This window comes from Chiroxiphia lanceolata, chromosome 20 (assembly GCF_009829145.1).
Source record: "Chiroxiphia lanceolata isolate bChiLan1 chromosome 20, bChiLan1.pri, whole genome shotgun sequence".
In the NCBI taxonomy this organism is placed as follows: Eukaryota; Metazoa; Chordata; class Aves; order Passeriformes; family Pipridae; genus Chiroxiphia; species Chiroxiphia lanceolata.
The window spans coordinates 4,715,429-4,739,155 of NC_045656.1; the positions used below are offsets into that span (position 1 = coordinate 4,715,429).

At 44.4% G+C, this 23,727-nt stretch overlaps 1 long non-coding RNA gene across 1 annotated transcript in view; it reads right to left on the reverse strand.

Annotated features, from left to right (window-relative positions):
• LOC116796670 overlaps positions 1-23,727 on the reverse strand; it is a 55,015-nt gene that overhangs the window by 28,914 nt on the left and 2,374 nt on the right. Inside the window, exon 2 of the long non-coding RNA XR_004360472.1 lies at positions 12,093-12,201. This is a non-coding gene — a long non-coding RNA (uncharacterized LOC116796670). The remainder of the gene's footprint in view (positions 1-12,092; positions 12,202-23,727) is intronic.

Consider the following 23,727-nt stretch of genomic DNA (forward strand, 5'->3'; position numbering starts at 1 on the left):
TGCTGGTGTGCACCAAGCTTCTAAAAGCATTACAGAGGGTGAAATCAGAAGTGTATGGTGGAAACCAAAAGGGAAATGGTTGCATTTGAGTTTAGCACAAAAAACCCAATTATAATTTCGCAGGAGAACTGAGGGAGAATGGAGTAAACTCCTACACTGACCTTACTGCTTGGAGATTCTGCCACAGTGAGGCAGAGAACTGAGAACAACCTGGAGACTTAATGTGGGTATTCACTCCCACAGGGATGCTGCTGACTGACTTCACTGGAACTATATTTGAGCAGAATGTTTCAGATCTCCTGCCCACTTTGTACGAGATCAAATTCCATCCACTCCCTCATGAACAAGAACTTCTGCTTTCTCAAAAATTTAATTACAAATTTTAAACGTAAAACAGTAACTAAACATGCAAAAATAAGTTTGAATAACTTCAGATGATTTGCACTGGCATTACTCTGCACACACAGACTTTCAAACCAGGGAAGTAATGAGGTGTTCTTGATATCATTTTCCTCTCAGCTGTACAGTAACAAACGAATCTGTTTGATTGGTATTGAAGGCAACAGTGAAACTGTATGAGAGCACCTGAAAATGTAAGAAGTATTGGAAAAGTCAAATAGTCTGAGCTTTGTTGTTCACATTTGGCTAATAAGACTGATGTTAGCTTTTGGACACATCACCCTCTATAAATTACAGGAAAATTAGCTGGGCAATTAGGTGGAAGCAAAATAAGCATCCTCATGTTCTGTAAAACACAGCAAATTATTTTATAAGTGAGTGTTTGATCAAATAATCATCTGATCTTGAGAGCTGTGCAATCAAAGTTTTCAATCAGTTCTCCTTAGCTGCCAAGACTTTCAGAATCACGGAAGCTCCATCATTTTGTCAACCTCCAGTGCACAGAGATGTTGAGGCATGTCCCCACAAGATGATCATCTGTCTGACTAGCAGTTAAAGCTATTAGATGTTACTTTTTGCATTAGCTGAGAATTGCCCAGTTGCAGTTCTGAAGTTTGTTAAGGATGACAAAGATGTGCATGACAGGCTCACAGTGATTAAATGCCTCTTGGATTTATTTCACAATGTGCTAAACGTTCCTTATGATACAATCTTAAAATTAGAATGAACCGATCTTGTACCTACTGAAGTTTATGACATGATGAATTCTCTAAAGGGTAAATTACAATGAAACACTGAGAGCAAATTATGTGGTTATAAATGTAGCTCATCCAAAAACACATCATGACAACAACAATGAACTCTGTGCAGTCATTCTCGTGTCTGATGTCAGCAAATATGACTATTTTCACCTGATACAATCACTTTCGCTGGGGGGGGGGAAAGCAGGCACCACAGAAGAGCTAAAATTGTACAAAAAGCTGAACTGGGGCACTTTGCTGAGAAAGTGTCTATTTTATATGCTAAAAATTAAGTGAGGTGTGTGTGCACTTCACAAGTGCTGAATTTGGACGTGGTGCTTTGCTCCGTCTGCAGAGTCCTGCTTCTTCCAGGTTCTCAGAGTTTGTGGAATTAATTATGTCCATTTCTACCTCAATTGCAGAAGGGGAACAAATAATTTCCTTGGATAAACAGACTTGAACAGATTACAGTAGACCATAAAGTATTGATTATGTTAAGTTTGAACTTCAAATTAAGGCACAAATGAAGGTTAATTCCAGTTATTCACGTAAAGAGTCTTATGACTTGCCTTAAAAATGTATTGAAAAAGTATGAAAATGGTCATAAGTACTATTTTCAGTAACAAATTGAAGTCTACAGGGCTGAATTGTATATTCAAGGGTAGTAGATGTGAAGATTAGGAGAAAAAAATAGACGATCTGCTAAGAGAAATGACATTTCTTTAAATTGCCCCTTCAAAAGGGCACTCTTCCCTTATCACGGAGTTGTTTCCAAGATGGGTGATCACCCTGCTTTGGATGCAGAAGACAGGCAGTGGTCAGAGCCTCACTGTGCTCAACTAAGCCCAGCCACAAAGCCTCCTTTGGTTTGTCTCAGTCATCAGCAAAGTGAAAATGTGGGTCTGACTGCCAGGCTACCACTGCAGACAGGCAAGGAGGGGTTTAGTCCCACCTGCATTACCACTGCTCTGTGCTGGGCACGTCCAGCTCAGCTGGATGAGGGACTGGATCCAGAGCTTCCCACAGGCAATGGACTGTTGTGTGGTGTCTGCCATAACCAACCAAATCAGCCTTGGCATGGGCATCACTACTGGGAAATGGCCATCACCAAGGGGTCAGGAGACCTGCCCTGTGCTCTGGATGTATCACTGCATTATTTTAATTTCCCTCCAGGTGATCAGGATGTTGTTGCTGTATTAAATTTGCTCTATGGTCATATACATATGTAATTTCAGGACACTGTGCTGAATTCTGAGCTCACAGAGCCACAGAAGCAGACCCAGTTGTGTTCACACTTCTCCCAGAGCTGTGGAATAAGTTTAAATCAGAGAAACTGAGTCTCTCTCTGCAGTAAAACCAGAAGAAACAGCCAGTGTGAAGAGAATTGGGATAAGCTGGGATCTTGGGCTTTTCTGTCTCCTGAAGGTTTGAGCTTGCAGAATAGATACCACTCAGGGAATTCAAACTCCTGACAGGCTCCAGTACTTTGAAACAGCTCCCCAAGTGACATTATATCCCCACAATGTCACCAGGGGCTCTCCAGCTGGGACAGTGTCTCACTAAGATGGTGTGACCCATAGAACTGTCCTGCTTTCATCTGTGAGCTTGACCACTTTGAAAGACACCCATGAGAAGCTCCTGTCTTTAGCAGCCAGGTGGACCAAGGTTTTTCCACATACCTCTTCAACACAATGCTTTGGAGTCAAATGCTTCTGGTATTTTAGTGTAAGGCTTTAGGAAGCTTCATATGGTTGTGTTTCTCTTTTAGTATTAGCACATACCCACACCCAGCACTTTGTCTTCTTAAAATACAAATGTGTACATGTATAATAAAAATGTTGACAAGTTGTAGTCAGAATTTGAGAAGTTTTAGACCTGAAAACCTGTGCACCTAAAAAAGGATAAAATGTGCCCCTTGCACTGATTTCTGATTCCACAGCCTGACTCTCCATGTGAGGATGCAGAACAACAGTGGAAGGGGATGTGCTCCAGAATGTCAGCTGGCATCAGCAAAGGTGCTGTGGATACTGCAGAGCTCTCCTGTAAGACTGCTGACTGTTTTCATGGCATCACATGAAACACAGAAATAAATAGCTCCTCTCCTATGATCACAGCATGAAAGTTTTGCTTTGCTGTCTATCCCTTCTCATTAAAAGCATAAAACACAACGCAAGACAGGGATTAGACACAGAGCAGGCAAACGCAACAGAGCCACAGGGAACAGCTCAAGGAGGAAAAGGATTGGCACATGGGCCAATAAAGCCAGTCCTGGTGTCAGCTGCAAGTTGCATCCTCAGAAGGCAGAACTGAATTTCACTCAGAGAACAGAGGAACAATAGGCACAGGCTCCAGACCACACTGGCCTGTACACCCAGTTCCTTCTCCAGAGCCTCTGTGCAGGTGTTAAAAGAAGCCTCTCCCCCAGCAAGCTGTCATAAAACTGTTGCTTTTTCTTTTCTAAAGTCCTCTTAAAAACAAGCAGGCACACACTCTTTTCCTGTGAAGCAAGTTTAGGTTTTTTCCTATTTAAATTACAAACACATCAGAAGTCTCTCTCACCACAGCGCATCCTGTCTTTTCTCTGTCTGACATTTAGAGTACAAACTCTTTAGGGCAGGCTCTGTCTTCATTTTTTTATGTCTCTTACAGAGCCAAGACATATTCTCAATGTTAAACAGTAAGTAGAAAAGGCCCATACACATTTACAAGGTTACATGATATATGCCTGGCTTATCTGTGATATACACGTGATATGGTCAGTAAAACAGGCCTGTACAAGAAAACTCTCCTTATACACACAACCAAACAGATCCTGACTTGTGTGCTGGGGCCTGCACACATGGCACAGTGTATACAGGAGGCCCTGGTAAATGTACATATATACACCCGATTTTTAAAAGTCTCCACGATGCCTTTAGGCCGGGAGGAACAAGGAGAAGCAAAGATAAAGAGGGAAGACATGTTGTCTAGGGCTCAGCTCCTCAGGAGCGGCTCCGAAGGTGGGAGTGACTCAGCCACACAGACATTGTGCACTGGACTGTACATGTGAGGAAAGGTTGAGAACTCCTGCTCAGAGTGACCCCTTTCCTGGGCAAAAGCAAAGCAAATGCATCTCTCTCAGCAGTTCCCAAGGACCAGCTCCAGTCAGGCGCCGTGGTGACATCAGCCCGGCTTTCGCAATTATTTAACCTCTGTCTTTCAGATCAGCAATGAACCAGCAAGGGTGACTAATACACACATCAGCTCTGCAAAGTTATCAACACACCAAACAGGGTGCCAGCCCTCGGCAGTGAACTCTGCTTTCATGAATCTGTGTGGTTTGGATTTGGGGAGAGACTGTATGGAATCAAAGGTAACGTGTCCCTAGGAAGCTCTGTGAGCCACGGCAGTGTCAGTCCTTTTGCCAGGAAGATGCAGAGGTAGCAGATATTTGCTTTTCCTCATTTCTGTGTGTTGGTTTGCACTACTCCCCTCCAACCCTGGCTCCTGCTCTCACTCCCCAGACAAGCACAGAAAAAGTAGCTTCTCTTAACAGACATCTACAATAAACATGCCGATACTTGAGATGTAAACGGAGAGACTGGCGTTGTAACAGAGCCTCTAAATCAAGCCCAGGACCTTGTTAGCATAATTAGTGATAGGACTGGCATCTTACAAGATCCAGGACGGAAAATGGGAAAATAGCAATAACAATAAAAAAATACAGTTGTATCCTAGCAATTGCTGGGATGATTGCTGATGGTTCAAAAGCAAGTCATATCTTGCGTGAGACAGATACATTTTATATGATGTTTAATCTCACAGGAATTCTGCCGGAAATACTCAGAAGCTTGTTAGAGGAAAATATGAGAAGCTACTCATGTGAACAATAAAAGATTCTCGTGTGGAGGAGCTACTGTGCCTCCCATCCTCCTAATAGGTGCACATCTTACAATTACTAGCATCCTGAAAAATAATGCTGCATCCTCCGCTCCCATCTGCTAATTTGAAGCTTTGGAGAAGGTGACAGTACTGGTCTTCCTCCCAGCTGAAACTCAGGTAGGATGGAGAAACACAAGGGAGGGGATTTGTTCAGGATCACCTGGAAGTCAGTGGCAGAGCCAGAAATAGTATCTCTCTGTAAGGTCCTTGAGAGCACTAATAAGTTTTAATGGCCCTAATTAGTCCGACCTGCAGCCTCCATCCTCTGCCCATGGGCCTGGGAGCCTCACTGAAGCTCAGCCCTGGGTCTTCAGCCACCACAGGAGCAAAGCTGAGGGCCTGTCTCCAGCTCCCACACAGACCTGCTGGTGCCAGTCCACGAGCCTTGTTGGTCTTGACCCCTTGACTAATTTCCCAGCTTGACCTCAGGCCTCCCTCATCACTGTGGACCTGCCTGCTGATAACTGGGCTGGGTCTGACCCTGGTTAGCCTTATTAGACCTGATCCTGACCTGTGGATTGACTTCCCAGCTTGAGGTCAGACCTGCCTCGTCACCACAAATTTGTCTGATGATCTGGACTCCTGGTTGAGCCTGACTGCCACTCCCAGGCCTGCCCTGGTTGCTGTCCTTGAGGGCTGTGGGATGGGGCCCCTGCCTGGTGAGGACCCTCACCTTGCAGCCACATTATCCCTGTGAGTTCCCCATCTCTTTGGGAGCTGATGGTCCTTGCTGCACCCTGCCTTTATCCTACTACTCCACCTTGTCTCCACAGCACCAAGGGCAGGAAAAGAAACATCACATGTATTGATACATTTGGGGAACAGAGGTAGAAAGAAATTAATGTACAAATTCAGACTGGAATTCTTTTTTCTGTGTCTTCAGCATGTCCTTCCTCCCACTTTACATTATCTGCCCCAACTCAAGGTAACAGCAAAAGACATTCAAGGGCTTATAGGGAGAGGTTCATGTTCTGCATCAGTGTCCCTTGAGAATAATAGATCTTGGATGACAGGAGTAGAAGCACAGGGAATCAGGTATAAACATAAGGAAGTGATCCCAGCAGAGGGATTGAGATGACAGGAAGGAAAGGCAAGGCCTGGGAAGGAGAAGCACTGTTAGATTACCCAGTGGGGCAGAGGATGCAGAGGATGCAGTTGCTGCTTGTGAGGACAGATTTGTGTTGGGCTCCTGCAGAGCACTAGAGCAGCTCCAGTATTTGGGGCTCAGAAAGGCAAATGAGTTCAGCACCCACTGGACAGTGAGATGCACAGAGCTCAGAGCAGAGAGGGCCAGGTTGTCCTTTGCCTGATGTTAGATACATTCCTGCATAACTACAGCTGGATCTGGCATCAGATCTTAGCTTTCCTGAGAAGAGTTTGGTTTGGAATGCAGCATTCCAGCAGGGTTTACCGTGCACTGGGGGACCTTGGTGTCTGGAGCCCTGACTCCATGTGTGGAGGGCAGAACAGCTCATCCAATAGTTTGGTCTCTAACTACAATCTCTCTTAAGTTAGTCTTTTCACAGAGAACAGCAGGAATTTCACATACAACTCATGCTGAGGTTAAAAGGCAGCAATTGTCTAAATCTTCATATACAGGCAATTATTGGCCTTTTAATTTGGAAGCTAAAGGAGGTGACTCAACAGAAAAGGGTTCAGGATGAGTCAGCAAGGTCTTTCCTTGGGAGTTAGATATACAATAGGAAAGCAAAATAACTTAGAGGGAGGTAGGAAAAAAAATGTGTGTTGTGGAGGTTGAGGGTATGGAATGCACCTTTTCCCACAGATACTCTGCCTTTCCCTTTTCCATTCCTGAGATATCCACGTGCAGCCTGTGGAGAGACTGTGCAGAGAGAAGAAAGGAGGTAACACTTTGTACCTCTGTAGCATCTGGTACCTCAGGTATCTACAAACCTCCTCAGACACTGCTCACCTGTCTCCACACAACGGCTCTTCTATGAGAACTGGGCCTTGCTAGAAGTTTATTTTAATTTGGAGATCAGAAATCTCTGACAGCCTCGCAATTCACAGTGCTGAAGTAAAGACCAGGATCCAGGCTTTTAGAGGAATGGATGTAGTGAAGGAAAACTGTGGATTACACCTCTCTAGGGTCCTGCAAGTGGCTAATTAGCCTAGAGAAGCACAGAAACTCTCTTAGTCTCTCCCTGCTGGAGGCAAGCCAAGGGAGTCTGCCTTATTCTTACATGAAGTAGTATCTGAAGAAAGATCAAAGGATGAGACCAAGATTTCATGGCTAGTGAATCAGGCAAGTCTGCTGAGGGTTTTGATAGGATCTTTACAATAAAGGGAAAAGTTCTCTGCTCAGTGACATGCTAGTTATGGGATATTAATTTCCTAGATTTTACTATTATGAGTATTAAATTCCTTGGGTCAGTTGATAGTTCTATAATTTCATCCTCTTCACACGGGCAAAAAACTGATGCAGATGTTTTCAGATGAGCTGAGGGCTCAGGTATTATTTCTGAAATGTCATTTCTGAGATTCCTTCCCCTTCAAAGGGATTTGGGAGACTCACTTGGGTGCTTTGGAAAACGTTACCTTGAACAAACTGTTTCCTTAGGGAGTTACCACTGAAGACAGTGAGCAAGCCTCAGTGTGGTGAGTAAATGCTTTTAGGGACCAGCCAGCAGAGATGAATGTGATCTGTTGCTGCCCCTTTGCCCTTTCACCACAGCACCTTGAAGCATTCTGCAATCATAAAGGTAGGAAGAATTTGCTCTCCTTCTGTCCATCCCCACCCTGCTATGGGAAAGCAAAGAATTATTATGACAATTGGGCAATTGTAAAACGGAGTAATTAAGTGATTTGCCAAAGGCCAGGTAGCCAAATTGGGGAATTAAACCTTAAGCAGTGCAATTCCTGCTTCTCCTTCGTATCCGATACCCACAGACCCTCTGGAAGGTCGGGATACTTCTTCCCTGGGGAAGATTTCATTTCCTCCTTTGAATGCTGAGGGAGGGGCCCCTCTAAATCACAGGTTAGGCAGGCACTCAGGTGAGTTAACACCATGTACTTCCCTGCACCGTGTCTTGGAGGTGTAGTTAGATGTTATTACATGTCCTGCTCGAGCTCCTAGAGGTCTCTGCCAAGAGCAAGCCCCATTGTGTTGGACACCGTTCACACACAGGATGAGAGTCCCTGCTCCCAAAGAGCTTTAATATTCTTTGATATTTCTGGGAAGCGTTTCATGAGAGAATTTCAACATAGAGTACAGGGCCTGTTTATTCCTTTTAACTTAGATTACACCAGGATAACTCCACTCACTTCAATCCATACCTGTCAGAGATGAGACTCCAGATCCATTATGTTGCAGCCTCTCTTTTTAAAAACATTGGAGCACGTGTAACAAATAATCAGGAAGTGAGTGGGCAGTTGGCATTAATTGTCTCCATGTCACCATCTTTGGTTGCTGTTGTGGAAACATAGCAAGGCACAGCAACTGCTATTTCAGTGCAGAGAGCCATCCCTGAGCCCCACATGGTGACCAGATGATCTTTCCCTCCTATGGACTGTAGATATGCTTCCTATCCTTAGTATTTGACTTCTGCATGCAAGGAGTGCTCACCTAAATCTGCCTGCCCTCCACAGCACCTGGGTGCAACACAGGTCCCTTCAGGAATCCAGTAAAGACCCAGACAGAGCGTAAACAATTTGTGAAAAAAGCACAACCTGACTCAATTAGAATTTCCTCCATGAATAGCTCCCTATGTCAGAACTTAAGGCCCCAATTCATAGGGAAATCTGGGACCCATTTCCTCAGGAATTACTAGTTATTTACGCAGAGAAAGTCCTGCATTCTGATTTTGTTTTCTGGACAGTCTGGGGTGGGCTTTGCGCTCACGTGAACAGGCTGGATTTGTGCTGGGCTGAGAGCAGGGAGATGTGAGGAGATCTGTACATGTTACCCCTTGTGCCCTCCAGCACCTCATCTCCCCTCCCTGCAGAAGATGTCACGGTGTCAGGAGGAGCTGATCAGCTGCTGTAGGTGATCACACCCTACCACCTTCCCTGACTTTGTCAAAAGCCTCAAAACTACACCTGGCTGGTACAAAATACAGTCATTTTCTGTCATCTCTTTGCTGAGGAGCCCATGAACTCCCAAGGCCCCAAATACAGCTCTAGTCATGACCTGGGGAATGTTGGCATTTAGGATAATGGTTCCTACATAAGAACCATCTGTGGTCCAGAGCCCCATACATCCCATAAAACACACTCCTCTTAGATTAGGACAAGTGACAGTTATCCTTTCCAAGAAAGGATACTCTCTTACTGTATCCTTTACTCTGGCAAATTGGACTATCTGTGGAGTAAGATATTATGAGAATGAGCCTGGTACAGTCTGACCCTCAAGCAGTAGTTATGATGATCTTCCAAAACCTCCAGAGTGTATAATACACCCTTTTCAAAGGCCCAGCCTTAGCCACACACTCTTGTGCAAACAAAATTGGATCTAATTCCAACTCCTATGGCCTTTCCTAGAGTTAAACAAAGCTTTGTAGAGCTGAATGATAACAAACCACAGAGGGAGAGAGAAACTGCATGAGGGGAAAAAAAGAGCAAAACATCTGTCCCTGACATTTGAAAAGTTCTTATTTGCCTAACTCCCCTGATTTCAGCAGAGCTGTATAACTCTATACCAGCTTCCAAGTTAGTCTCTCTTTTTTTTAAGCTCTCTTCTGATGAGCTCTGAAAGCAGCAGAGGTGTTCAGGCAGACGTGTGAAGGCTGTCTCAGACAGCAGGGGCTTCAGGCAAGAATAATTTCAGGCCAACAGTGGCAAGAAAGAAAAGGCTGGTGGTGGAGGAACAGAAGATGAAGAGGGAAGCAGTGAGAGGCAATTCTTGTGGTTTGGAAGTTCCTGTGGCTCTATGTACAGTCAGCATTTCTGCCTGCAAACAGAAACATTTCTGTTTGCTTTGCAAGCCAGATTTCTCAACCTTTGGCCTTCTGACCTTCCCTGTATCTGGCACTGTGATCAGGTGTGAGATGCAGCTCCCTGCTCAGAGGGGTAGGGCTTTCTCACATGGTCCACCAGCCAGACTGGATGGGGCCTCCACAGACCCTGAAGAGACTGACAGTCTCTGTGAGACACAGGGAGGGCTAACGGCGGTGCGAGGAGAAAGCCCAAAAAAGGCTCTCTTCAGATGATTTATCTCAGCTTAAACACTGCCATGTCGTCCAATTCCTATAAAACCAGACTTCAGGAATTAGAATCCAGGCATGAACTGCACATTGGTTTTTCCTGGTGCTAAGAACAGACACAGGTCCCACCTGCTCAAAGGTACACTGAGCTCTCTCTGTTGGACTCTGCCAGGAGAAGAGGAAAGCAATGTCTGTATTTGACCACTCTGGTCATTCAATTTGTCCTTATCAAATAAAAATAAAATAAAATAAGGTTATTTTTAAGGCAGTACAGTTTCTTTATACCACATGCCCATGTTTATTGCCATATAAAATTCCCTGTTTGACTACACCCCACCCAGGCTCTTGTACACACCTGCATAAGTCTATAATTTTATCCCATGAATCATTCTGTACCATCAGATCACACCCAACTTACCAGAACTCCAAGGAAGTGGCAAGTTCATTACACTGGTTTTCATCTTTCAATTTTAAAATAAAAGGATTTTTTATTGATGCCCTAAGTCCACAAGTATTTTTTTTTAAATTACAGGCATAAAGAATACATAAAATTAATTAATTAAATGCACCCGACAAAAGGGAAGACAATGGAAGGGAGAACTAATAAACAGTTTTTAAGAAGCTGTTTGGACCTGTCCTGCAGAGGTTGTATCTATATCATGGGGTACTGCAAATCTGAAGCATTCAAAATCATGAGTCAGACTCAACAAAAATCATGAGACTGAGGAAAAATCATAATTTTCAGTTTAAATTAAGGGGGTTTGCCTTATTTTCCTCTGGGTTTTGCAGCCTTGGGAGAGCACTGAGGCCATGGTTTTAAGCACTTAAGCAGCCTTTGAAGGACTTTTTTCCCAGGAAAGTGGAGATTTTCAGCTAAATTACTTGTGCCAATAGCTAGGTGTTTAAGGAACCCAGCAAACAACACAAGAGGTGCAATCCAAAAGAAATCCAGATGCCATCATGTACAAGAGCAATGCTGCAGTGATCCAGGCCAGTTTGGGAATGTCCTTTGTTAGGAACACCAAGTGCAGCACACTCAGCAGCACGGGGAGATCTGCAGACATTTCTCATTTTTATCTTCTTAAAGTTATCTTAGGGTTACCAAATACCACTTGAACTGGCTCTGTAGTTCCTGGGATTAGGCTCAGTGCACTTCTTGACTTGCAGCCATTTGGCAGCCCCTTCATTGTTACACAAATGTAACACTCAGCAGCAACACGAAACTTTTTGCCATTCAGTTAAAGAGTGGCCAAATAGGAAAATTGGATTACCTCCTGGGCAACTTAAATTCGTTTGATATGGCCACTGGGTTATTTCCTAACCAGGACACTTAATTGCTGAGAAATGTGTTTACAGCTTGGTATGTGCATCTGTCCATTTGGGACCAAGGTGGGTGTGACAGGATCCTACCAGACTCAGGCTGACCAACAGTCTGGAAGAGGCTGCCACCAGTGGGCAACTCCACCACGGTGCAAAGACTGAGCATCCATAAAAACAGCTGTCCCTGATCCAGTCAGGAATGAAAGAAAAAGCAAAGCAATGATTGAAGTGTCTTATCTGCTCTAGAAGGGTCTAGGTTTGCAGATGTGATCGGGGTGCTTTAGGTCTGAGATCTATTTTCTTTCATGCCCATTCATCATGCTTTATTGCTTGCTAATGAAAGGACAAAGAAGAAATGGTCTAAATCTAATCACACTTGCAGTTGACTCTGGCTGAAAAGCCCGGCAACACTGAGTATCAGGGACCCTCCTGACTCTCCCCTCCACACACTCCCCCTGGTTAACGGGCTCCCTGCTGAGCACACCGTTAACAACGAGGCTGTTTAATTCCTGCAGGGTCCCACTGACATTTACATCTGTTGTCTCCTCACCGCTGTTTTGCCGCCCACCACTCCGAGTGTTGCTCTCCAACCAACCTTCCATGTGCCCCCAGATCCTTTGGGATTGGCAGAAGGCTCGGGGTAGCAGACAAGGTGAATCCTGTAAACATGGCAAGAGATAAGGCAGTAAGGGAATGATAACCACAAAAGTAGCTCACGGGGTTCAAGGGATGGAGGAACATGTACTGTTTATTTTCTGTGCTCTTGGATCAGCTGCAACTCCACATGTAAGGTAACTCCTTCAGCCTCAGCTTTAGGACCTGGAAAGTCCCTTAGCACTGAGCATTATGTAACAAAGAATATATGCTTTCTTTATCTTTTATCTATATAGGAAACAAAACAAAACAACCGAGACATTTGAACAATGCCTACAGCTCTGACTTGGGCCATGTCTCTGCCCTTGTTTGCACTGATGTAAATCAGAGATTGCTGGGAGAGATTTAAAATAGGCCTTTCAATTGCTTATCACATCACTCCTCTGCTCTGCCAGTGATCTGTTCTGTGTGTTTCTAACAACAGTGCCCGTGCTTTTGCCAAGCCACAGTTACACATGGAATGCTTTCTCTCTCCAGGTACACACAGTGCCTGTCCCCCCTTATCCTTTCATTTAAAACACCCAGCTTTCATCCCAATCCCGAGAAGTGCACTACCAATTATCCCAATCCCAGGGTTTTTTAACTCATTTCCCCGGCATTTGCTCAGCTGGCTTGCCCATGCCATTTGTTTATGATGAATTTTTTATGACATAAACAATTACTTATTCCCAGGTGCATTTAACCAGAAGAGCAGGAACAGAGAGAAGTACCAGACTCGGGACTGCCTGGGCTTGCATGGTGGCAGCAACAGTATGTTTACAGGCTTCAAAGGCACTGATAGAGCTCCTTCTGCTTTTCGGGGGGCTCAGGATTAGAACTGGCTGGCAAAAGGTGATTTTTAATTCACAGGGGATTTCTTATTTTGGTTTGGTTTAGCTTAAGGCCAGTGCACCAGCATTTGCACCTGAGAAACCCGAGGCCGTGCCTTGCACAGCAGAGTTGGGAACCTGTCAGAGGGCAGCAGAACAGACACACACACAGGTACCTGCACACTCTTGCACACTCACACACACTCTTGCACACTCACACACACTCTTGCACACTCACCCTCACACACACTGCACTGCTGTAGGCACCACATGCGTCTTTTCACTGGAACATGACATGAGATACAAGACTTCATGTGGTTTTCTGACATTCTGCCTTGACCCCCAACGCTCTCAGCAGCCCCACGGTTCCTTCAGCAGCTCCACAGCTTCCTAACTTCTCTGGTATTTGAGGGAGAAATTGCTGGAGTAAATTCCATGGTTTGAGTAATGACATTGATTTTTTAATTTCTTCAGGAAAGTGATTTATTCTGACCTTAAATTCCCTGTAACTGATGTTGTGTTATCAGCACTGCCAAGTTTTGTCAAGGGCTTGAGAGAAAGGGTGAATAAAGACACAGACACAGTTTTTCTCTTCTGTCTGCAGACTACTCCTACCTCTGAGCTGCCAGGTAATATCATATAAGTCATATTAGCCCTTGTTCCCTTTCTTCCCGTGGTTGACATAGTGGAGAAAAACTGATGTAGCTGATGGTGACACAAGGCTGAATCTGCATCAGTCTGAAAACCAGGCAGCAATAGCACCGAGTAACCTGACAAACTACCCAACCCTGCATGCACTGTGCATTGCTCCAGAAAATCCAGGCAATGTGGCCTGCGTGGTTTTCAGCTTGGATGGTTCAGCAGGAAAGAGATTTTTGATAATAAAGTTTAAGAATCAGGGTCTGAAGCTCTGTATCAAACAGAAGCCATCCCCAAGGTACATTAAGGTCTGCCAGTCTCTCCATTCAATTAGCCAGTGGGAGACAGCTGTCTGTCTGTCTGTCTGTCTGTCACCCTTCCTCTGCCCTGAACACAAACACATTCAAAGTCAAGCCAAATCTTTTTGTTTCATCAGCAGGTTCAGCCAGTTACCTGCCGGATGTGGAACAAGTTTAGGTACCAACTAGTGCAAGTCAGCAGTGGGCCCAGGGTTATTGTCCCTCTCTCTGCTTGCTTTGCCTGAGCAGGTAATTGCCAAAGGAAAGACAAAGCCCCTCCCAGGCACTGCAGCTTTGGGACTCAGGTCTCTTCTCAGACTTGCCATTTGTCTGTTCCCGTTTCTAAGCACAGTTCAGGGAGCTCTCCATGAAGAATAAAGGTTCTTTCTCCTGGACCCTTTGAGAGATTTCTTATTAGTCACTGGCTAATTAAAGGTTCCAGTTGCATTGCATTAACACCTCTCATGTCATTAGAGTCCAGCTGCAGTGCGAGAATCACATATTTACTGAGGCTCCTGTGCCAGGCAGCGAGCTGGGAGCAGAGCTTTACATTTCATCACTCTGGAAAAGAAATACAATTAAGCAGTGTTCCCTGATCATATTGCAGCCTGCAAGAGGGGCTCTGAGCACCAATCACTGCAGTGTCTGGCCATGAGTTGTATTGAAATGGTGCTTTGACAAGGTTTTATGAACACATTGTAATAAATCCGTGGCCACCTAAGACTTCTTAATTGTCACTGTGCTGCACACGAAGCTGCTCAGAACCCCAGGGTGGAAATGCCAGTTGTGCCTGGGCACATGGTATCTCCACTTGACTTGTAGGAAAATCTTCACCCTTTATTAGCAGTGCAGGTGTTGTGCCACGGGGTCGGGGAGTTCTGAATTCACCCTGTAAAGGCTACTGGTGCAGAGATTTAGTTCATTATAACGTTGTTAATTGACAGACTTGTGTGCCTGTCTAGTCAATAACAGCCTGCTAAAAATATGCATTAAGCAGAGAGAATGAATCAGCTGCTAATAGCAGTCTGCCTGATTGTCAGCTTCTATCTATCTTCGGGATTTGTCGGAACCTTGTCACTATTGTGCTCCAGCAGCTCCAAGCCTCCAACATATTTATCCTCCAAACACCCCTCTGGGGCAGGGAGGTTGTTGCTCTCACCAGTTTACAGATGGGAAGCTGTGATATTGAGAGGGAGAATGATTTGCCCAAGGTCACACAAGAAATCTGTAGCAAAACAGGGAATAGTTCATCAGTCTGGCAAGCCCAGGGGGATTAACCTACCCCCAGCCAGGACATCTTTCTTGTCTCCTTCCTCTTTCAAATCAGCAGAGTTATAACAATTTATACCAGCAGAAATTCTTTGAGATTCCTTGATAATGCAGAACTTTCGATTTACGAGTGGATGAAGGATTAACTAAATGACCCCCTGCCACATTTCCAAAATGCTGACATCGCAGAGCCAAACTTTAAAACATCAAATCCACAAAACTTTTTTAAAATCAGTGCCTCCTTTAAACCAAGTTCTAGCTCCTCTCTTTGTGTGCATTTCCTGTAGCTGCTAACACCTCTAGCTCCAGGTGTAGGGAAAGAACAGCCACCCTACACTGCTGTGGGGAGGTCTAGAATGAGCAGCAGTGTCAGAGAGAAATGTGAATCTGTGATCTGGCCTTGAGTCTTGGCAAGTACATGAGTCCTTTAGTTCATGTATCAAATATGTTTGCTTGTAATTCAGTAAGCTGACATAGGCTCTTAAGGCACATTAACTCATGTGTTACTGTGATGCTGTGATTGATTAGACTATTGCTATTATTAATGTTTCTTATGTGCTATGTAATGAACAACTTTTAGCTAGATGTGATCCTTCATGTGAAGTTTGCCTTCCAAATAACATACAATAAAGGAGAAGAGATAAGGGAAGAGTGGGACAGTTGATCCCAAGAACAGAGGCATAAGGTAACTAATAATGGGCTGGAGATGTGCCCGGTTTGTGGGCACGGAAGGTGAGCAGTGCCAGTCACACCAGAGGGGAGGGATGGTGCAATCAGGTGAGAGGAGCAGTGCCAAGTGCCCATCACTGCAGCCCAGCTCCGTGTGTCTCCCTGCAGGAGCTACAAACAGGGTCAGCCAGGCGTGTGGTGCCCCTGGAACAGCCCCTCTGCCGCCGCCCCATGAGCTGGGACTGCAGCTCCAGCCCCGAGCTCACAAACCAAACATGCAGGAGTTGTGGTGCCCCACTAAAGAAAGTGTTCAAGGCCAGGTTGGACAGGGCTTGGAGCAACCTGATCTAGTGCAAGATGTCCCTGCCTGTGACGGAAGGGGTGGACTAGATGGTCTTTAAAGGTCCTTTCCAACCTAAACAATTCTATGATTTTTTTGTATATGGCAAGTGTAGAACTAAGATGGTAAAACCAGCAAGATCTAGTCAAAGAAAAAATGCTGTTACATTTTCTTATTTTTGCCTCATACACCTTTTCAACCAGGACCACACACACTGTACTATGTCGGAGGTGCCTCCTGTGTCTTGCAAAAAAGCTTCAAATCCTCAGATTGCAGCTATTCATGATTCAGGACCACAATTCCACACAGGGTCTCACTGTCAGAAGAAAAGCACTGTGGTTCCTCCTGGGCAGGGAAGAGACCCAAACCACCACTTTTAGTTCCTCTGCTTGCCTTTCCTCCCTGTGATTTTTCTTTCTCTCCACAGTTTTGCCAGGGTTACTTCGGGGAGTCAAACCCCTCACTCCACTCCTGTGTGTCTTGCAGGCAGTTGTGGCTCCAGCTGCTGTGGAAGGTGATGATTCTGCCCTTGAGGTCAACCTCTCCATCAGGAGGAGATTCTGTAGCTCCCAGCCAGTCATGGCTGCTGGGTGGCATCACCCAGAGGAAAGGATAAGTGCACAGAGAGGCCTGCCCAGCTGGGCATTACACACAAACCAGCTTCTTCCTGGAAAAAACGAGGGCTTTCAGCCTTTTGAGAACCTCAAAGAATTTTCCTCCACCTTCCTACAGGTGGAGAGGTTGGACAGACACTTGACTGAACCATCCTCAAGCCCTCCCAGCCCACCAACAGCAGGCTCTCTGTTCAAAAGATTTGTGTGCAATTAGGTAAAGCAAACTTCAAAGCTGTCTAGCCCACTGATCCAATATGGAAAAACCTAATTAAGGGAGTTAGAGATGGAGACAGTGTCAGCTTTCACCTGGACAGACTTTGGTGAAGGAAGAAGAAGTTGGAACTGAGCTCTGAAAGCTGTAGGTTCCTGTCTTACAAAGGAGGAACTGAGATCAGGGCTTGAAGGAGGATGCTGTTTGAAGGTCTGAAATGTCTATTTTCAACTATTAAGGTTTGACATTGATAATTCCTGGTCCTCCTAAAAGGCTAAAATATCAAAGGAGAGCGGTGAAGGGTCTTTGTGCAATGGGTGTCATCACAGACACAGAGCTCCCAAAGCCAGGGAAAAGCTCCAGAATGTCAGATACTTGAATGCTCACACATATTAATGAATCCACAACTTTTCAGTGAGACAGGTCAGTATTGTTAACCCCATTTTACAAATAAGGATATTGAGTAAGAGAAAGGGGAAGTGACTCACTGAAAACCACCCTGTATTAGAGACAAGAATAGGACTCAGATCTTATGACTCCCATTCCTGAGTCTTAATCACTATTAGATCGAAGCTTTATAGCTTCACATTTGCTGAGGGCTGGAAGAGGGAAAAAACAAGAGGTGGGAAGGGTGAGGAGCTTCTTTGAATCAAAACTAAACACAAGGTTCCTGGAATGAAGCCATCACTAATTTCAATAAATTTACTTAGATCTTGAGCTTTGGGATGGCATGAGCAGCTGTGAGTCATCTTGGCCAGTCAAAGGAATAATTAATTGTTGTGGGTAAATCTCAAAAGGTTTAGGGGTCAGGTAAGGTAAGAGGCAAAGCTTATCCTTGACTGCTCTTTTCTGCTCTGCAAACTATGCTGGAGACACTCACTAGAACATTATCCTGTGGATTCCTTATGCCAGATCTGTCCATCTGTTGCACACACTTTCTGCCTCATCTTCTATTTTGATTGTAAACTATTCAGTGTTGGGATTGTCTCTATTTTAGAGTTTTTTCTAGTACAGTACCTGCCATTGCACAGCTTTGATCCATATAAGGATAAAGCAGTACCAGAGGTACAACCATCATCCAAATAGGAATAGAGGCTGAACAGTTTGGCTCCTGAGATTTTTTGTGCTTCCTGATTATAGCAGGAGTGGTTTCCTTGTGGTGCTTTGATAGTTTTGCTCCCAGCACAGCTCACAACCAGGAAGTACAAGAATGCAGAGCAGTGATAGCCAGAATTTGCAGAACAGCTCAGCATGCACCATCAGAAGCAGGTTTGCAGGAGCTCAGCTCCCATTTAGGCACCAGAATCACTACCTAGATTTTAAGAAGTGCCAGAGAGCTCTTTAGAAAATGCAGCCCTCATGGCAGCTTCTGTTTGAGGATCTACCTCAGTGTTTCAGGCTGAAAAGCATCACCCCGACTCAGTGTCATTTTTTCAGTACCTCTTTGGTGCCGTGAGATGAACGGTGCGAAAAAGTCTCGTGTTCTCCATCAGGTCATGATTCCAAACAAAAAAATGTACAGCTCAGAGTAAAATGATGCCTTTTATTCCTACTCTCCTGCCCTGAAAACTCAGTTTCTCTCCAGCTCCACTCCCTAGTCGGTGCCTGAGGTGGGTGATCGCCCTTCAGTTCTCTCAGGGTCAGAGCCAGGACAAAGGGAATCTCATGGAAAAGGGAGCACTCACTCACTGTGTGTGTTCCTTCCCAGCATCCCTAACCCAGAACTCATTTCTGAGTGAGGGAGGCGAGAGACAATCCCACGTGCTGGATTGTCACTCAGGGTCACCGATGGGATGCTTCCCATCTGGACCTCTTTGACTGCTCCTTTTCTGTCCCAGTGCAAATAGTGCCAAGCTCTGGGCGGCTTTAAATGAATTTGGTATTTTCACGGGGGCAGAACAGAGGCTCTGCAGAGCTCCTGCTGTGCTCAGCCAGGAGGTGACGACCAACATACCTGTGGAAGCCCTGAGAACCTCCCCGAGAGCCCATAGGCATGCAGGAATTTAAAAGCCCTGGAGCCATGTCTGAACTGGGAACTTCAGAGGACAGACTTTCAGGTTCAGTTTCATTTTGAAACGTCTGTAATGAAAGATTTTGATATTTAAAAATTATTATAATTTACTTTTCCTTCCATGGGAAATTTCAAATATGTCACTTTTTTTTTTTTTTGCACTGAAACAGAACTTTACATCCCCCGCACAATTTTTCCAGGAATTTTCCTAAATTTCTGAATTCTAGGATTACCCATAAAGCAGACATGTTGCCTTTCAACCCTCCTTGGTGCCATTATTCCATAGTCTTGTTTTTTTTTTTTTTTTTCCCCATTTATGATTACATTTTAAAGAAAGAGTTTATAATCCCTTGCCAAAAAAAATGAGCTTCTTTTAGGTTCCAAGTCTGGAGAAAGGTTCCCTTTTGTTCCTACTAAAGAGATATGTTGCCCGGTGCTGACTGGGAGCAGAGACACTCCTGCATTCCCAGCCCTGACACTAACTGCCCCTGTGGCCCCGGGCTAATCGCTTAAATGCTCTGGCTCAGTCTCCCCATTGGTAAAACAGAGATAATGATACTTACCATCTTCTTCACAGGGGTGTTGCAGAGAAATAATTAGTTTGTGTCTGTAAAGCACTTTGAAGATAAAAAGCACAATACAATTGATAATAATTATTGCTATGCAGGCTGGTTCTCCCCTCCCTAACACCTTAATGGTGCAGGAAGGCAAGGAAAGCCCTGAGCTGAACTAAGTGTCTCTCCTGGTAAAGCCCCAACTTCAGCAAAAGTGTATCTAAGCCGGCCACCCCAAAATTTTTAAGCTTTAAATCCGGTTTAGTGCCCCTAGTTCTAACTTGCCAAAGTTAGACGTATCACTGCATGGCAAGATTTGTTTTTCACTGTCTCTTTTTCTCTAGTCCCTCGCAGTTTTTAATAGCATTTTGTGCCTTCAAAAGCTTCCATCAGTCCCTGATACCTCTGCCTTTCCTGGCATGGGGCAGCGGCTTATTATCCACGAGTTCGTTACAGCCCTGGCTTCAAAGATCCCCGGTTCAAAGGGTCCCAGAAGTGTTGAACAGGTCAGCACTTTAATGCCGATTCACACATCTTTAGAGGGCAGTACCATCGCCGCAGTTTTGTTCCTGGGGGAAACAGAGAATAACTGGTTTGTAGAGTTCCCTTTGGCCTCAGCGCTGGCCACAGAATTGGAGGCTCCTGGTGGCAAAGATCAAGCGTCAGGGAGCCCTGGGGTGGGTGAGCGTGTGGGGCTGTGATGTAGTGAGTGAGTGAAAATGGGCCTTTGTGAGTCACCGACTTGTTCTTAATGGGAGCTGCGAAGGAAAAGGGACTGGGGGAGTAAAGGAGAAAAAAGTATCAGAAAGGATAAAATTGTCTAAACTAGTTCTGTCCATGCACTTTCCTTGTAAGACAAGTGGTAGAGGGATGATGCACCTAAATATTATCAAAAACAAATCAGAGGAACTACCACTCTAAATACACTTCCTACACGAGCTGAACCAGGATGAAGGGGGAGAATATGGGCAACAAGGAACAAAACAACTGTAGATATGAAATATTGGCTACAATATTTTTCATTTGCACACAGACTTGAACTTCCTGCACAGAGGGTCAAAGTCTTCTGCAGAAGGCCCTTTTTGCTGCATTTATGGCCCAAGAGGAAGCAAGAAAAAGCAGAAATCATCCTGAAGACCATTTTCCAAGCAGACAGTTTGAAGAAGTAGCATTTGAGTCACTGGACAGATCTTTAGGTTGAATCCAAACATTGAAACTAAATGCCAAATCTTCTTTTCAGGCACCAGCTAAAGTGGAAGAAGCCATTTTTGCACTGGGTGTACTCATTGTGTCTTAAATTGATCTGAATCAGTTATGGTACCAAACCCTGGAGGAGCTTTGCTCTTACAGACCTTGTATTCATGCATATATATATATATATATATATATATGTATCTATATCAGAAGACTGTAGCATCTCCTGGGTGTGATTTATTACAAAGCATCATTTAGCTACAGATGCCTGTTGATACCTAGACTGTGGGCATCTCCAGACAATTACAGAACGATTATTTTGATGGCTTAAACAGTATGTGGGTCTTGCAGTATACAAGGACCAATTTCCCACTAAGGGAATGATTCAAGTGAGAGAGAAAAGATGGGTGGGCTTTAACAGAACAGGGTCCATCCCAGCTGCTTGACTTCAGCGGGGTTGTCAGCAAATCCAGCCCATCATTAGGACACCAATCATTTCTTATTTCTCTTGTTTTATCCCCTGGGCCCTTGGGGGAGGGGGGTTTCATTCACACAGTTCTTACCTGCAGCCTCTCAGTCTGCAGAGGTGAGACTTTAATTTCTGAAAGGCTTTTTTTGCCTCATCCAGTTCCACGTCCATGCCCATAGACCTGAAATTCTGTTTACACAGTCAGAGAGACTCCTGCAAAAACCTATATTTCTGTGAAAATTTAGGGTGACTAAAGGCACACCACGTGCACAGGTTCCTACTAAAAGCAGAGATTTCATTTGGGAAGGAGAGGATGCTGCTTTTGACCTAACTGTGGAAGGATAGTTCTTCTGAATCTCAGGTGAAACTGTAAAGCTGCCCTGTTTATAAAGCCTTGTCCCTCTGCTCAGTTTGCCTCAGACTCAGCCATCCTTGCACCTTCAGGAAAATACTCAGAAACATATTTTCCTGCTTCTTTTTCCAGGGCCTGGGTGGCATGATCTCTTAATGCATCTGCCTGTTTATGTTAGCAAAATGGAAAGCAGCTTTGTTTATGGAAAAGATCTATTTTTGTTTTACTTTTTTCTCTCAACTAAACTGACTTTTATCCAGGATCGTGTTTTGCTTTGGGAAAAGAAATGTGCTGCAGTTCTTAGCCCTAGCTTTAAAAAGTCAGGTCACGAGGAAAAGGGGAAATCCTGATCATATTGTTTAATTTTGTAGGATTACACTGCAGCCTGGAAATCTAAAAGAGTGGAAGAGTTAATATCCCCTTCTTCTCTGCAACTTCTTCCTCTGTGTCCCTGTGCAATGACATTAGCTATTCTCTCACATATATTTACACAAGCCAGATCAGAAACAAAATCAGTGTTTCCATCTTATGGGCAGGGGGACAGTGTGGCATCCAGGGGAGAAGGAAATTTCAGAAGCCATCATGCTCCCCTGAGGATAAATCATGTCACTGTGTGTCTTTCAAGTTCTTGGGACTTTGATCTTGTGAGAGCTGGAAAAGGGTCAGGACACGGGTGGTGGACTTTGAGTGAAAACCCAGACAGGGCGCTGTGGCGTGGAGATGATGTGGTGGGGTGGGAGCACAGCATGCAACGTTCTCCCTCTGCAGAGATTCCAGGGAATCTGAAAAGCAGAGGTGTTCTTGCATAAGGGTTGGACCCTCTGATCCTTGTGGGTCTCTTCCAACTCAGCACATTCTGTGATTCTGTGGTACTGGTTTACTGCCAGAATATGAAGGGTCCTGCTCTTAACTTGGAAGTCAAACTGAGGTCTGGCCAGTCCTTGTCATGCCACCCTGCTGGGCAGGTTTTGGCAAAAGCTGATACTCAAAGCTTGGGTTCTATTTTTAGCTGTACTGCTGATTCACAATGTGGATTTTGTCAATTCTCTGCACCTTCCTCAAAGAGATGGGGATCACACCTGCTCATGTTGCAGAGCTGTACTGCCCTCTTGGAATGCCTGGTGTAGAGTTAGGGGTTGTATGAATTATGGCCATCACTTCATGACATTTAACAATTTATGGTGAAACCCATAAGTCACCATATAATATATCCTTAAAGCTCTGTGACACAGGGAATGCATTATCCCTGTTTCAATTACGAAGATTTAAGTGTGTGTCTTTGTGTATTATGGAAAACAGTGGCAGCATTGTCTACTATGAAGGTTGTCTGACTTTCCACAATGTTTGTATACATGTGTGTGAGTTTGTATAACATATATATACATGACTGCACTAAAAACCACTGTGTTAATGTGAGGTTACCTTGATTCCAATGTGAGGTGCTTGAAAATGATGGAAATTACAGACTTTAGGTGGATCATGCAAGCTCAGTTCAGCCCCACAGTGAGTATGGCTCTGTGACACAGTCATTTAGCTCATAACCACACAGTTTGCATTCCACATTTTCCCTCTTTCCACTTTCAAATCACAGTGCTGGTTGCACCCTTCAGACTAATATCCATAGGAATCTTTAAATACAAGCTGTTTAAGTGACCTAAATGTAAGAGCCTGCTACTACTACCCAGTAATAACACGATAGGATAGCCAGGGTATGCACTATCAAAAAGGATAATGAACAATGATAATAACCCTTAATAAGTCATAAGAAATAATAAAGTAGGTAATGAGGTGCCAGTTTTCACAGTTAGCTGTGAAATGTTTCTCATGTTGACTTGAGAAAAACCATATAAGGGGATGAAAATGGCCATTTCTGTTGATTTACTCTCACTTCCGACATTTCTTCCTAACATCAAATTTGTGAGCTGGAACAACGGAGCTTAACCATGTTCTGATACATGTTTGGTGCAGAGAAATCTTTTGAAAGACGCAGAATCGATTGAAGAACAAGGAACAATAAGATATCAGCTGGTTTCTGGCTGATTTCCCATCTGACATTGTAAAAGCATCCAGGACTATTTGTTTAATTGGAAATAGAATAGTG